We start from the raw sequence: 12,260 nt of genomic DNA on the forward strand, positions 1-12,260 counted from the left end.
GAAAATTGAAAAAAGTCTATCCAACCCAAAATTTTGCTCTATAATTGTTTTGCGTTGTTAGACAGTACATAATTAACATAAAATGGCCAATTTTATTCTGACCCACTTTTAGCAGTAATTAATTCGCTATCAGGTTGATTAAATCGACAATTGACCATGAAATATTGCCAATTTACAATCAAGGAATTTGAATGCGAAATATTTTTAGACATACCTACGCAAATCTATGTCTACCTGAAAGTTTTAAAAATTATTTGCACCTATGCTAATGTTGGTGAAGGAAGAGCTTTCCACAATTAGCCGTATGTTTAGTGCTTAAAATCTGCAGAGCACCTCCCAAAAAAGTTATACGTATTTGATTTTTGTCCGCCAACTTCGCACTCCGGGATTTTTTAAATTTTTGAATACACAATAAAAAACCGCGTAGCAACAATGTATTAAAAAATTTATAAATATACAGGGTGTTTTATTTTAAAGAAAATTGGGGTTATTTATTCCGGCCAAAGCGGAAGTCAGAGATTTGTCATTATGACTAATGAATTCTTTGCATTTTACAAATATAGATAACCAAGATATTCGACCCTTTATATTGTAATAGCGCTGTATAATCCTATAGCTCGTTGATTTTAAAACTGGCGCATCTCCTAGAGTGATCTGTCTTATCGGACCTGCACCACATCAGTGACCATTACCCGATCCCCATCATTCATAGCAAGCTAATTAAAAAAGAGTTCAAACGCAGGTCAAGATGGAAAACAGAGAAAGCCGACTGAAAAATGACAGAAATTTAAAGTCTTCAACAAGTTTGATGCAAAACTCAATTCAAAGTCTAGAATCCTGAACTAAGCACACAGGCTTCCGTTTCTCTGCTGAGAAGACCAAGGAATCGTTTGTGCTAACAGATCTGCAGTTGAGCCGTCAGTTCTTCTCCTATTTAATCAGCATCTCCAGTTCTACAGCTAAACTACATATAACCTTCCAGTTTATAATAATTCTTGACCTAATTACTTTGAAAATGGTAAACTTAAATGGGAATAGGTTCATAAACTGAAATTCTAATCCAATCATAAATAATCCAATTAATTCAAACATTAAAGAACTTTCCCCAGTTAAATACACACAAGAAATAGGACACTTAATTTATTACGCGCCGCAGTAATAATTTACGCCATTTACGGTTTTTTTAGTGATAACAAAGTAAAAAAAATCACAATGCTTTTTAGTCCGTATTATTGGGAATTGGGAACAGATTCCTGCATAGTGAAAAGTTCTCCTGGGATTAGGTTAGCATTAATTCTTTGATATATGTAGCTTCTTTCTTTACGAGAAATGAAAAAACCCCAATATTTTGTAGCGGTCCTCACGTTAAAGCACCACATTGCGCCCCAAATTGGATCCGACGGTTACAAACAAAGGGTTGATAATTTTCTCAGATCCGTGGTGTGGTACGTAGTGAAAATTCTTGTAATTTGTTTTTGAAAGATAAAACCCTCAGTATGATAAGTGAGAGGATACAACGTGGTAATTTGCTCCTATGGTTAGGCAACACACCTTTAGATCTGAAACAAAAATACGATACGCTCTGTATACATCAGTCGTGCCACGTTTTCGATTTCGACCGTTTTGCGCAGATGCCGAAGACTAGTGGCGTACTTAAGCTTTTGTTTATCTACCGTTATCTGAACCATGCGTGTTTGTTATACTATACAGGTATGCCATTATCTTGTTTTATTAATGTCTGAATTAATCACGTGTAAGTGGACTATCAGTATGATTCCGGTCTGGAGCTTGATCTAATAATTTATCTCCGTGGAAAAAGGGACTGCATGCGGTCCTATTTGTCCTATGTTTTCTTTTTTACTTCGTGCAGGCTGCAGAACTTGCGTCTAGAAATGCGAGAAGAGGGGCATTCTAATTAACTTCTCTCCTGTTTTAATAGCAATTTATCAATCTCAATATATCGTACATCTATTTTAATGTGTTTTTGTATTAAATTCATTTATCATGTTTTCCACTTGCATTTATGTTGTCTCATGCGTTTTGCTTTTATAAATTTGTTTAACTACATTTGATTTGAATACCTTAGTTTTATCGTACAATTTGAGATGTTTTATTCTCTTTTGTATTTTGTTGTCGTAGTTGATTTATTTCATTGATTTGTGTGGGCTATGTCGGGGTTTTTGTCCCGTAGAAGGTTTTTTTGGTATTGCCTTGTGTGCGTAATTATTCGTTCGTTCTGAAGTTCCTTTTAATGTGTTAATTAGGAGTGTCATTTTGAAATACTAAATTAGCATTTTCTCCTGCTTCGGACTATGATACCTTCCTTTAATATTGTAATGAATGAAATGAATGAAACCAAAATTAATCAAAATCCACATGTGGCCGTTTCCAGCACAACCCTAATAGTGTAAACACGAAATCGAAGAGCAAAGCTTTATCGTGCACAGACAGACAGATACATATAACACAGGCATAGGTACGCAGGAAAATCCTCCCCACGGTAACCATACATTTTAGAGAAATTTTCATTCAACGTGCCTTTATCCCATAATTGTGGCGCAATATGAGAGCATGAGACAGTAAAAAGCTTTCTAAAACTATGCAACGCTGAGTTGTCGCCATTCCTCTCAAAGGGACGGGTGTAGGTACAAAGCGCTAGAAATAGCGCATTTTCAATTTTCAAATATACCTCCTCCATTCCACCGAGTAGATTGATTTCTTATTTATAGATTTTAACACCTTTTTAGTAGGGGTGGGAAAACATTTTTTTAGACAAACTTTTTCGTATGAGCGGGGCGTCCAGAAAACTATAAATAACACGTAGTTATAACATGTTGGCGTCTTCAGTACAATTTTGTACTGAACTAGGTCAGAGGGATTCGTCAAGATTAACTATAATTGAGGGACATTGAGTTGTTCTATCTTAAATTGAACTTATGCTATAGTTGTAATTTCAACTATTCCGTTTTTCCCTGCCTTCAATTTTTGATTAGTAAAACTTTTTCTCAAGGAGATGCTAAGAAAAGAAGCCATTAATTCTCGTGATTAAATAATTCATGATACAGTGTGCACGTAAAATGTACACGTGGAAGCAAACTAAAACTTGCGAAACCCTTATTCAATATACATGAATTTAAACGTTGGCGCTTGTAGAAACATTACTCGAACTTTTTGGTTTTTGTTTACTTGTATGTAATCGATTAAATTGTATGCACTGTAAGACTGATATAATTATGTAATAAAAAAATGTAAAAATACTGTTCGTCAACAAAACACAGAATTTGCACTAACAAGCCAAAAATAAGTACAAGTACTATAAATTAAGTCTTTTGTCCGTCCGTCCGTCTGTCCGTCCGTATGCGCTATCGCCTTTTTTAAAAGTGGTACGCATAAAGCATCCTCTTTAAGTATTTTATGTAACATTAAGAAACAACACTGTTCAAAAAAAAATAATAATAAACCCTCAGGGGTGGCTGTTGATCAGCCATACGGGGATTGGCGCCCCCGAGGTACCCGAGCAAGTGGGACGAGGTCACCGATCATGACTCTCGAACATATCTGCGATCCCTGTTATGGTTTCCCCTCTATTCAAAGTGTTCAATATAGTCCAGAATAAATAGCAGAAAAACCTATAAGATGATCCCAACGTTGAGGAACGATGCACAAAATATCGGGCGATCAAAAATGAGTTACTGTCGAGTCGCCTTTGGAAGTTCGAGTTAAGTACGATTTCCCATGTAAATAAAAATTCCAAAGGCGACTCCACGGTCACTCATTTTTTATCGCTATGTAGACACAAAATTATGACATAGTTTTCAAGTCACTCCGATTGTGAGGGGTGTTGGCACACCCTTTAGAAATTTTGAATTATTCCGATCTGCTATGTCAATATTTGAAGTTAAAAATTTTTTTTAGTAAAAGGGGATCAACACGTAGTCGGAGAAAATATTAATATTAAAAACAGGCTACCGCAGAAAACAACGGAGCTATAATCGTTAAGTGAATCCAAAGTAAATGTAATAATTACAATTCGATTGCGTCGAAAACCAATATGTAATCTAACGTTAAATCAGAAAAACGAAGAAAATAACAAAATTTACCTTTTAACTTCGGATCGCACCCTTTTGAGCTCAGAAGGGCGCGTTCTGCAAATCTGTAACAGACCGAAGAAAACAACAAACGAAGTAGCAATGCTAACGTCTGACACGGGAGGCTAATCGTATACTAAAACTGTAATTACTTAATCCTCAAAGAAAATCAATAATTCGAATGACTTTACACTAGCAAAAGCAAAATTTGGTTGACTACGCCTGTCCTGACATTACAGTAGGGTATAATAGCATAAAAGTAACGTTAAATTCAAGAAAAATACTTTACTGTACACAAATAACTAAATTTGTATTCAATAGCAATGTAATCAAATCAATTCAAAACATAAACACAAAAATCCGATACAAGTGAATACCGAATGAGCCTCGAGATCTTCGCACATACATCATTTTTACAACACACCTTAAGGGATTGATTCTGTCCCACCAGATCAGCATAGCTTGTAAAATAAATTTTTTAATCGGCATTAGTTTTACTTTTATTCGAGGTGCATACATACAAAACAATCTCACCGCCAGTGTCATCAGTTAACCATAACTCGGCCGTTGCTCATGTGTTTATTGGGGAGCATTATATGGATGCTCAAAATATGAATTTGATTGATTTATCTGTCCGTACGACAACACGCCTTAAAGTCGTTCTATCATATCAAATTTTATATTTTTTACAGCCTATATGGATCGCAGTTGCAAGGTAAACCAGATACGAAGAATCGCATACGATTTTCAGTAGGGGAATTTTTTTCCACTCAACAGTTTTTAGGTGATGGTTTTGTCGGTCTGTCTGCCTGTCCGTCTGTTCCTCGTCTAAACTCGAGAACGAAAAGAGACAGCGATGTCAAACCTTCGCCAAGCGATTTCTACGAATTCAAGGATCAGTGCTATTGGATATGAGCCGGATCAAAAGTCTGGTTTCCGAATACGAGCGGAGTGATTCCCCTACTGAAAATCGTATGCGATTCTTCGTATCATGTTTTCCACGCTACGTCTTTATCCAGTATAGGAAATGAGTAAGCGGAACCGTACTTAAAAAACCCGAACAAGAAATTTTGGACTATCCTGTATACTTCCTAATATTGAACCCCTAATGAAAAAAAAACAACCCCTTTAGAAAGCTATTCTGTTACGATGGATATTCACTTAAGTCTTTCGTTCATGAAAATACAATAAATACCTTCCTTCAATCCGTCCGTTCGTTCGTCGGGTAAAAGTTTTGATAGTGATGTCAATGATGAAGAGGTTCTTATGTTGGTCATTTATTTGGTGACGGTGATAATGAAATTCTTTAAAATGCGGTTTCCCTGCACACAGCGTGTACATAATGTAACATGATGCATTTTAGATGTTCATCTAATTTAGCAGTTCGGTCCGTTAGGTCATAATCGTTAACAAGTACAACCTTTCAGCTATTCCCAGCGTCTCGACGCTTACACCAGGTTAACGTCTCGCTCTGGTGGAATTTAGAGCGATTATTTATCGGTATCGATCGCCATGTTCCAGATGTTCTAGATATACATATTGCATAGGGAATCTTGTCTATTTCCAGTTGACGCCAAAACTGAATCTATAATTTTAAATGAACAATGCATGACCTCAACGAATGTCAAATTCGGCAAATACCTATAGGTACCTACATTCTTTCCTTAGAAATCCTATAATGGGGAATTTCTTCGATGAAAGAAATGAGCTGAGCACCCAACAGTGAGATTGCTTCCCTTTTTTGTGATGTTACACAACGATGAGCAATTTTAGTTGATGTAGGTATGCGCAAATTCAACTTTTGATTTGCAATGCAATGATCTTTTCACATCTACCGGGGGGGGGGGTTGTAACGTCATCTTTTATTATCTCTAATACTAATAGGAAAATTGTTCATTTCTGTAGACTACGAAAGCCGCACTATGACCCATTACTGTTTTTGTCAGATGAACCTATAGGATGTACGGAAACCGCAAAATTCTTGGGCCTTACGTTTGATCGTACCCTCACCTGGAGACCTCACATAGATAGACTAAAAAACAAATGTTTACAAAGCTTAAATATCATTAAAGTACTTGCGCATACCAGGTGGGGTTCGGAAACAAAATGGCTATTAAGAATATACAGGGCTTTGGTATTATCTCAAATTGATTACGGATGCGTAGTATATTCATCGGCTCGTAAAACTCTGATAGCAACCTTAAATATCATACATAACGCCGCCATACGATACTGTCTCGGAGCCTTCCCCACTAGTCCAGTAAACAGCTTATACTGTGAGGCGGGAATTCCACCACTAGAAACTAGAAGGACACAATTAACTACGAGTTATATGATTAAAGTTCTATCACTACCACCTCACCCTAACAACAGTATTTTCCATGCAGACATGCAGGCGTATAGATCACTACCTACTATTACCCGGCCTGCGTGTATAAGATTTCAGGAACATCTGGGAGAGATTGGCATGGCCCTTCCAACACTACTGGATAATAGGATGTCGGACGCTGCGCCACGGATGATACCTGGAATAAAAATAAGAAGGGATTTAGTGACTTATAAGAAGGAAACTACACAACATCATACTTACCTGCAAGAGTTCGAGAAAATATGCAGCGAATATCCCCTACACCAACTTGTATATACAGATGGATCTAAAACTGCAAACGGAGTTGGTAGCGCTGTAGTCACTGAGGGAATAGCACATCAATGGAGTTTAGACCCTAAGTCGTCGGCTATCTTTGCTGAGCAATACGCCATGCTGCAAGCGATGCTGTACTGTTACATGAGTGATACCAGAATGTTCTTAATCGTGACAGACTGTAACAATGTACTAAATGGTATATCTGAAATATACCCTTCAGATCCGATGAACATAAAATGCCAATCCGCATTAAATGTAGTACGCGATCAAGGGAAGTCAATTAAATTTGTATGGGTCCCCAGCCATGTTGGCATTCCAGGAAATGAGCAGGCAGATCAAGCTGCATACCAAGCTACATTTAATGAGCAAATTGATGTCGAATTTGTGGAGGCAAGTGATATCACGAAATATTTGAAAGAGAGGTACACTATGGAATGGTAGGAAAAATGGGCACGCATCAATACACATCTTTCTCAAATAAAACCCGCAGTAAAGGATTTATTTACATTGCAACATCCATCAAGGGAGGAGAATGTAAAGATGCACCGCCTGAGGACAGGGCACACCAAAATAACTCACCAACATTTACTTAAAGGTAGACCTCCTCGGTACTGTAACCACTGCAACATAGCCCTTATACAGTGATGCACATAATAAATGATTGCCCACTATATGCCATTGAACGCGTACGTCATAACATTATGCCAAACTACGTTACAAACTTCAACTCACAAAATGCAAATAATACCCTCGCCTTCTTAAAAGGAATTGGTATATATATATCGACATATAGCACTGTGCATATATGTACCTGTACTCTATAGCGTGCAATAAAGGGGATATGACCTTGGCAGTCGAACCCTATATTTTAAAAAAAAAAATCAATGTTAATGAAAAACAGAGCTGGGCAGTATTCGATTTTGTAAATACTTTTTAGTATTCAAATCCTTTAAAGTATTCAAATATTTTGTAATTAAATACTTTTATGGAAGCAGTATTTGTATTTGTAACTCAAATACTTTCACAAATATTTCGTATTCGAATACTTCGCAAGATATTTGAATACTTTGAGAAGTATTCGAATACTTCGCATAGTATGTGAATACTTAACCTTCCTTTTTTTACCAAAATCGGCTACTCCAAAATTTCTCGGGAAAACACTTTTGATCTAGTATAGCCCAATCGTGGAACTGTTTGAAATGATGGATTCTACAGGCCAAATTCTATAAGAAAATTTTTTCCGGGTCGATCTGAGACAATTTTTTTCTTCGGGCCTCAAAAAAAGGCAGTGTATAACCTTCCTTTTTTACCAAAAAACGACTGCACCAAAATTTCTCGGGAAAACACTTTTTTTTATTAATTTTGGTGCGTAGAATCCAAAACAATTCGTACTTTTTCGATCAGACTTCTCAATCGAAAGTTATAGACTAGAAACCAATTTTGAAAGAAAATTCAAAGGGCTGTAACTTTTGAACTAGTAGCCTAATCTTGGAACTGTTTGAAATTATGGATTCTACAGGCCACATTCTATAAGAAAATTTTTTTCCGGGTCGATCTGAGACAATTTTTTTTTCGGGGCTCAAAAAAAGGCAGTGTATAACCTTCCTTTTTTACCAAAAATCGACTACACCAAAATTTCTCGGGAAAACACTTTTTCTTATTAATTTTGGTGCGTAGAATCCAAAACAATTCGTACTTTTTCGATCAGACTTATCAATCAAAAGTTATAGACTAGAAACCAATTTCGAAAGAAAATTCAAGGGGCTTTAACTTTTGAACTAGTAGCCCAATTTTGGAACTGTTTGAAATTGTGGATTCTACAGGCCACATTCTATAAGAAAAATACCCTAAGGGAAGAAGTTTAATTAAACAATTTTAATTGATTTTTCAAATTGTTCCTACTCTCCTTTACTGTTGGCAGAGATTGCTTGTAGTGTAATCTGTGGATTTTGTCCGTAACGCGTTAATGGAATACGTTTTTCTTTGATTCGTCTCGTTTGAATTCCACTCATCAAACAAAATCGATCTAACTTTTCGAATTTGGGGTTCTTCATTTCGATAATCTAGGAACGAAAACAACATTAGGTAGGTACATGAATTTGCTCACAGTGGGTGGGTGTATTGTTTAGATAGCTACAACTTTAAATGCTTGTTATATAACGCAAGTAAGTATATGCATAATGTTTCTAAATACATAAGACGGTGTTTTACAATCTATACGTAGGTATTAGAGCTTAATGGGCTTTACTTACCTACACTTTGCAAACTTCCCAAGTTCCTCGTTTCACACAGCGATTCGATTGGCTTCGCCGTTCGTAGAAATAAAGTAAGATATATAGGATATTTGATGTAATTATCAAAAACGGTCTCGTACCAAACGTCATTACCTAATGAAGATAAAGTATTGTACCAAAATCCCACAAATTTGTAGTTTTATTTAGTGTGTAATAAATAAAGCCATCGTCTGAGATGTAAACTTTTAGTCAAAGTTCGTTAAAATAGGATAAACAAGATTTTGTATTCGGTATACAGAAAGTTTTTGAAATTAAAATTAATTTATAAAGATAAATTACGTAACCCCCTATCTAATAAGCCGTATTGCAAACATAACTAAATGGATTTAAAACTTAATGCATGTTTCCGAGATTAGATTTACATTGTTAGATGTTGGAATACGGAAATGTCAACAAGATCCTCAATTTTGAATGAAAGAAGAACTGACAGGTTCACTTAAGTTTAACAAACAAATTGAAGCGTCAAAATAAAATTTTAATAAAGGCGACTTAGATCGCATTTGTTTTGGTTTTTTTTAGAAGAAACCATTTCAAATGCGAATTACCTCCGAAACGAATCAATAGAATTTAAAAAGCAAAGCAGATTACTAATCACGATTAAATTGGCTTTCAAATAATGTGCCATTTGCCATAAGATTCCATTTAAAATTTTAGGGGTTAAGCTCCCTTCGTAGAGGGGTGAAGACTTGGGTTCGTGATTTGTATTCCAAAAGTTGTCCCCCTCGAATTCGAGGATTTTTCGAAATTTCTAAATTTAATACCCTAAAAGCCCTCTGTATACTTCTCGTTTGGCCACTCTGTATAATTCATATGTTCAATTATATTTTGGATATCACCATTAATTAGCGAAAATTTCCAGTGATTAAATATGACATGACAAAACGCTAGAAAGCTGTTGCGGGAATTTTGAGTCAATACTTTAGGTTCAAAACAAGATGGATATAAATGCAAATTTACACATACGCATGTAAAAGCCGCCTGACATAAATTCAAAATCTATGCTACATAATGCAAGAAGAGTCAAACCCATAGAGAAATTTTTCGAAATATTGCATTTTCCCTTTGTATGTACCTTCTTCCATTTTCGACACACCCACAATTAATTTTTCACATTGTCACTAGATTTGTCTAAATTTCTAGACAACTTTCTGCTCTTTCAGAATACCTTCCTCCGCCACTTCGATATTCGCTTCGATTTCACCCACAGATATTTGTTTAACCAAACACCATACAGAATAAAAATTCCAATTACATGGCACTGGGGCTCTGAACAAACATTAGGACTTAAGATCTAATTCGATTTATTATTGCACTTAGGGGATCGTGAAAAAAGTCGATATCATTCACTGGGGAGGACTTATTTAAAGTGATCAAGATCTTAATAAGTGGGGAAGTTGTTTTGCTAACTGCAAAAATAGTATTACTTTTCCTTAGCTTAACAAATGGATATGATTCGTCCAGACGATTCATTTTGCCGTGAGTACTCTCCTTCGATAAACCGTTTTCGACAGTTTTGACATTCTTCCAGCCGTCCCAATCTCCCTTTGTGAGTACCCTTCTCTGACAACCCGCGCTTGCGATATAAGGAATTATAACTAATCACGATAAGAAAGAAAACAGTTCCTTTTGCTGAAGCCTTTAATTAGAATACCATGAATGATAAACCTTTCATTAGAATACTATGAAGAGTAAAACGTGTCTGTCTTAAAAAATGCGATAAAAATTTAACTATTGCAAAAGGATACTCGGAGCGTGTGACGTACCAAAAGCAGAAATTTGAATTAGTAGGTAGTCGAATTTTTCTGAAGGGAAGTCTTCGTGGGAGCGAGACAAATTTACCGTCGCCAATTCTGTAACACCAAACAGAATGGGTTCCTAGAATTGAGGACGTAGATCTTAGTCAGTTTTAGAATTGAGTAATTCTTTGAGGTGGAGCTTCAGAATTTATTTTGAAGCAAATTCCTAGAGGAGGAGTATTCAGGAGGGTCGTGGCGAATCTTCCTTGGGCAAATTATCGGGAAACGAGTTCATTTAAGCGCAAGGAATGAATTGTGGGAGGCAAAATTTTCCGGTACAGATTTTGTCAGGGGGCGAGGTGTTCCACAATCAACAGTAAATCATATCAAACTCGTGAAAACGTAGGCTTGTTCATATTATCAGCTGCGCCACAATAAGGCCTGAATTGATACAGCCGAATCTGGCATTAGAGAACTTATTTTTTGAATCTGTTGATATTGCTAAAGTAGAGTTGCGTTGCCAAAACCAAAAAGGAATCATATTTGAGCGAAGCAACACGTTAGGTGCACTGAAAAGTCAGAAAGCGAAAGAAAAATACAAATAAAACAAAAAATAACAACAGATAAACCAAATAAGGACGGTATTGAAAAGAAAGAAAATTAAACATCAACTAAAATGTGTGCTGTGAATAGGGAAATAATGAAACTGATATAAACCCTGTATCATCTATGACGATGGGGTTGATTATGAATTGTGGAAAGTTTTACAATGCACTAGAAAGAGTATGCGGTCATCTATTGTTTGTGACCGGCTTTGTCAGTCTCCTGGCCGTTAGTATTACCGCCAATGAATATGATCCTTTTGCAAAAATGACATTAATTCTCATGTGATTTTCGTTGAAAAAATAAACCCGAAACTGCACGTACCTACCTACAGATTCATGCATTTTTTAATTTCTGGTAAGTGTATTAAGAAGACTGTCCTCCCACTTTAATGATTTATTAAATTAGTCTTGCTGGGGGGGTCGAAATAATTTCAACAAAAATATAAATTACGAGCTTCCGTTTATTAAAAAAAAAATGAGTAAAGCTCAGGTGCAATTTCGGTCGGTAATCTTAAATGAAATTATGATACAGCTATTACAGGCCCTTTTTATAGAGCTGCATTACTTTCGAAACAAATTAAAGCTGTCTTATGAAATAATTTCTGCGTAAAAATAAGTAAGATACAGAGCAATTAACGGGTGTTGAAATAAAGAAAATGGCAACGAGGTCTGTGTCTGACTATTTTCGTAAATCTGGTTTTACGCACACAGGCCAACGTTTGTGAATGAACTCGGTACCGTTGTTGTAGTGTCATAAATACAGCAGTTGTACAATAGATTTGGAGGGTGAATCTGCAGCAGAAGTGTCCGAGAAGTGGTAGCGCTTGCGTTCATCTGCAGCCCGGAGCGCCAGCAGTGATACCCGGGATCCCGCGCGCGCACTTGGTCCATAT

Source organism: Photinus pyralis, unplaced genomic scaffold (assembly GCF_008802855.1).
Source record: "Photinus pyralis isolate 1611_PpyrPB1 unplaced genomic scaffold, Ppyr1.3 Ppyr1.4_LG3b, whole genome shotgun sequence".
Taxonomy (NCBI): Eukaryota; Metazoa; Arthropoda; class Insecta; order Coleoptera; family Lampyridae; genus Photinus; species Photinus pyralis.